At 53.1% G+C, this 4848-nt stretch overlaps 1 long non-coding RNA gene across 1 annotated transcript; it reads right to left on the bottom strand.

The window, feature by feature from the left end:
• Window positions 1–1725: 1725 nt before the first annotated feature.
• LOC127920749 (uncharacterized) lies at window positions 1726–2526 on the bottom strand. The gene is made up of 3 exons (XR_008107264.1): window positions 2445–2526; window positions 2173–2228; window positions 1726–1865 (listed from the first exon to the last, which is right to left on the bottom strand). It is a non-coding gene; the product is annotated as an uncharacterized LOC127920749 (long non-coding RNA).
• Window positions 2527–4848: the final 2322 nt, after the last annotated feature.

A 4848-nucleotide genomic window follows, 5' to 3' on the forward strand; every position in this document is an offset into this window, starting at 1 on the left:
GGGGGGAGGTTCCTATGTGGTAGAGGTGTGTAGGAGGGAGGTTCCTATGTGGCAGAGGTGTGTAGGAGGGAGGTTCCTATGTGGCAGAGGTGTGTAGGAGGGAGGTTCCTATGTGGTAGAGGTGTGTAGGAGGGAGGTTACTAGAGTGTGAGAAGGAGCACTGACACAAAGGAATATGTAGCATTGAGGAAAGCAGTGGTGTAGTGTCAATTGTAGGTGTGCCCATGGGGCTGGGGATCAGGATGTCTCTTCCGAGAGGCAGGTTGAGGTTTCCATGGTTAGAGTAGTGCAGAATTTATGCTGAGGCAGTGAGAAAGTAGAGGAAGATGGGTCAAGGGATCATGAGAGGAGGGGTGTGAGTAGTAGATCTGTACCAGTACTGAGGGAGGGGTCCTGAGAGGAGGGGTGTGAGTAGTAGATCTGTACCAGTACAGAGAGAGGAGTGGTGTGTAGTAGTAGATCTGTACCAGTACAGAGGGAGGAGTGGTGTTAGTAGTAGATCTGTACCAGTACAGAGAGAGGAGGGGTGTGAGTAGTAGATCTGTACCAGTACAGAGGGAGTGGTCCTGAGGAGGGGTGTGAGTAGTAGATCTGTACCAGTACAGAGGGAGGGGTCCTGAGAGGAGGGGTGTGAGTAGTAGATCTGTACCAGTACAGAGAGAGGAGGGGTGTGAGTAGTAGATCTGTACCAGTACAGAGGGAGGAGTGGTGTTAGTAGTAGATCTGTACCAGTACAGAGGGAGGAGTGGTGTTAGTAGTAGATCTGTACCAGTACAGAGGAGGGGTCCTGAGAGGAGGGTGTGAGTAGTAGATCTGTACCAGTACAGAGGGAGGGATCCTGAGAGGAGGGTGTGAGTAGTAGATCTGTACCAGTACAGAGGAGGGATCCTGAGAGGAGGGTGTGAGTAGTAGATCTGTACCAGTACAGAGGGAGGGATCCTGAGAGGAGGGGTGTGAGTAGTAGATCTGTACCAGTACAGAGGGAGGGATCCTGAGAGGAGGGGTGTGAGTAGTAGATCTGTACCAGTACAGAGGGAGGGGATCCTGAGAGAGGAGGGGTGTGAGTAGTAGATCTGTACCAAGTAGCAGAGGAGGGATCCGAGAGGAGTGGTGTGAGTAGTAGATCTGTACCAGTACAGAGAGAGAGGAGGTGTAGTAGTGATCTGTACCAGTACAGAGGAGGAGGTCCTGAGAGGAGGGGTGAGAGTAGTAGATCTGTACCAGTACAGAGGGAGGGATCCTGAGAGGAGGGGTGTGAGTAGTAGATCTGTACCAGTACAGAGGAGGGATCCTGAGAGGAGGGGTGTGAGTAGTAGATCTGTACCAGTACAGAGGCCAACAAGGATACACGTTTCATTAAGATGGGGTTTTTATCATGTATATCAATGGTTATCAACTATACTGCAGGGATAGAACGTAAGTCACAGCAAATTGAGGTTGTGGTGGCATGCAGAGAGTTACAGAGTAGGTGGTAGGCAGAGAGCAGTTGCAGAGGAGTGCAGAGGTACTGAGTGGTGATGCATAGAGAGAGTGAGAGTGATGTGAGTGAGTAGAGAGAGAGAGAGGTATATAAAGAGAGAGGGGTGGAGAAACAGGTACTCTGACAGCCAAAGGGGCAACATGGAACATTTTATCAAATGCAACAGTAATGTTGTTGTGACCATAATGAAGCAGAAGTAGTAGAATGGATGCTGTTTCCTGGACATGGTGAAGTCATGCTGCACGCCACACACACACTAGTTTCACCCACCGGGCTGTCGGTCCCTGTCTGTTTCCGGGTGCTGGTCACCACCTCCAGCTTGGCATTGTTTGGCACGCTGGCAAACCTCCACTGAAGCGACAGGTCCAGAACGTTCCTCTGAAATCTGTCAAAGGGATGGATGGATAGAGAGGGAGGGATGAGGCTTTAGTGAAAGAGCAGTGTCCTGAGCCCCGTATACAAGGGGCATGGACAGAGGGCACACACGACTAGCCATCCCTCCCCTCCACTAAATCACAGCTTCATCATAGTTCAGTTTGATGATTTGGGTACCAATACAAAACATCCACGGAAAATGTTGTAATAAAGAGGACATCTAGCTAGTCTTTCAGTTCACAGAGCTAGCCAGCTAACGTTAGCACGTCTAGAGACCAAGTTAGCTAGCTAGGCTAACAACAAAGCTCTCAACTCACTTTAAACCGTAGTCGTCAGGATTAATTCCATGTTTCTTGCAGACGTCTTCGAGGACCTAAATACAAAGTATTGGTTATCTATCAGCTAAACAAGTTAACTAGCAAAGCAACTTACTTTGTGCAGACAAAGAGAGAAAAACGAGCGGGCTAAACTGAACAGTCATTGTTCAGCCGACATGAAAGATCACTCTCGTTTTCATAACCTAGAAAAGGGAGACAGTTATTTTAAACGCAGAATGGGAGAGCAGGAAATCAGCTTTATTACTACCTACCTGTAGCAAAGGTGTGTTTGGTGATATTTTTACGGTTTGTCTTCTTCCATTGGGAGTCAGAACTGTCACTGTTGTGCTGGCTGCCATTGTGGTGTGACGTGCGGTTGTTTGTTTGAATAAACTTTATTGACACAATTGTATTTATGGTCCACTGTGGTAGCATCAGCGTGTGTGACTATCTGTAACTGTGTGTGATATGGCATTGTGTTAAAGGGGGACGCCAAGTGTGTGGTGATGGTGTGTTCCATTCTATTCGTGTCTGCTCTGTAGCAGAGGGGGAGAGGGGTTGGTGGCAGGGGGAGGCAGATGAGAGAGAGATGGAGGGGGAGCAAGGAGGAGGGTTTAAGAGGGCTGAACATTTTCTGGTGCCTTCCTGGACCCATGGGACTGGGTGCCTTGATCTAGACATTCTGGTATGGTACACACACTCACGCTCTTACACACACACACACACACACACACACACACACACACACACACACACACACACACACACACACACACACACACACACACACACACACACACACACCCCAAGGAGTTCTAATTACTTCCAACTGCTCTCAGTCTTTAATGGGGAGAGAAGGAGGAGGAGGAGGTGAGATAACAGGGAGGGGTGGAGGAACAGAGGAGAGGAGGAGGAGGAGATAACAGGGGAGGGGTGGAGGAGAGAAGGAGGAGGAGGAGGGGTGAGAGAACAGGGGAGGGGTGTGGAGGAGAGAAGGAGGAGGAGGGGTGAGAGAACAGGGGAGAGTGTGAGGAGAGTAATGATGAGGAGGGGAGATAACAGGAGGCAAAGGAGAGAATGATGATGATAAAGAGCAGAACAGGAGAGGTGTGGAGGAGAGAAGATAGAGGAGGTGAGATAAGGGGAGGGTGGAGGAGAGAAGGAGGAGGAGGGGTGAGAGAACAGGAGAGGTGTGGAGGAGAAGGAGGAGGAGGGGTGAGAGAACAGGGAGAGGTGTGGAGGAGAGAAGAGAGGAGGAGGTGAGAGAACAGGGGAGAGGAGTGGAGGAGAGAAGGAGGAGGAGGGGTGAGAGAACAGGGGAGGGGTGTGGAGGAGAGAAGGAGGAGGAGGGTGAGAGAACAGGGGAGAGGGAGAGGAGAGAAGGAGGAGGAGGGGTGAGAGAACAGGGAGAGGGTGGAGAGAGAGAAGGAGGAGGAGGGGTGAGAGAACAGGGGAGGGGTGTGGAGGAGAGAAGGAGGAGGAGGAGGGGTGAGAGAACAGGAGAGGGTGGAGGAGAGAAGGAGGAGGAGAGTGAGAGAACAGGGGAGAGGTGGAGGAGAGAGAGGAGGAGGAGGGGTGAGAGAACAGGGAGGGGTGTAGGAGGAGAGGAGGAGTGAGAGAAGAGAGAGGGTGGAGGAGAGAAGAGAGAGGAGGGAGGGGTGAGAGAGGGAGAGGAGAGAGAGGAGGAGGGAGGGTGAGAGAACAGGGGAGAGGTGTGGAGGAGAGAAGGAGGAGGAGGGTGAGAGAACAGGGAGAGGTGGGAGGAGAGAAGGAGGAGGAGGAGTGAGAGAACAGGGAGGGGTGAGGAGAGAAGGAGGAGGAGGGTGAGAGAACAGGGAGGGGTGTGGAGGAGAGAAGAAGGAGGAGGAGGTGAGAAGAACAGGGGAGAGTGGAGGAGAGAATGAGGAGGAGGGGTGAGAGAACGAGGAGGGAGGAGAGAATGAGGAGGAGGGAGAGAGACAGGGAGAGGTGGAGGAGAGAAGGAGGAGGGGGTGAGAGAACAGGGGAGAGGGTGTGGAGGAGAGAAGGAGGAGGAGGGGTGAGAGAACAGGGGAGGGGTGTGGAGGAGAGAAGGAGGAGGAGGGGTGAGAGAAGCAGGAGGAGGTAGGAGGAGAGAAGAGGAGGAGGGGTGAGAGAACAGGGAGGGGTGTGGAGGAGAGAAGGAGGAGGAGAGGTGAGAGAACAGGGGAGAGTGTGGAGGAGAGAAGGAGGAGGGGGTGAGAGAACAGGGGAGTGGTGAGGAGGAGAGAGATGGAGGGAGGAGGGGTGAGGAGAACAGGGGAGAGGTGTGGAGGAGAGAAGGAGGAGGGAGGAGGTGAGAGAACAGGGGGAGGGGTGGGAGGAGAGAAGGGAGGAGGAGGGGTAGAGGGAGCAGGGAGAGGTGGCCAGGAGGAGAGAGAGAGGAGGAGGGTGAGAGAACAGGGAGGTGGTGGAGGGAGAGAAGGAGGAGGAGGGGTGAGAGAACAGGGAGGGGTGTGGAGGAGAGAAGGAGGAGGAGGGGTGAGAGAACAGGGGAGGGGTGTGGAGAGGAGAGAAATGGAGGAGGAGGGGTGAGAGAACAGGGGAGGGGTGTGGGGAGGGAGAGAGGAGGAGGAGGAGAGGGGGAGGGGTGGAGGAGGAGAGAAGGAGGAGGAGGGATGAGAGAACAGGGAGAGGGTGGAGGAGAGAATGAGGAGG

The sequence above is a fragment of the Oncorhynchus keta genome, unplaced genomic scaffold (assembly GCF_023373465.1).
Source record: "Oncorhynchus keta strain PuntledgeMale-10-30-2019 unplaced genomic scaffold, Oket_V2 Un_contig_20492_pilon_pilon, whole genome shotgun sequence".
Lineage (NCBI taxonomy): Eukaryota > Metazoa > Chordata > Actinopteri > Salmoniformes > Salmonidae > Oncorhynchus > Oncorhynchus keta.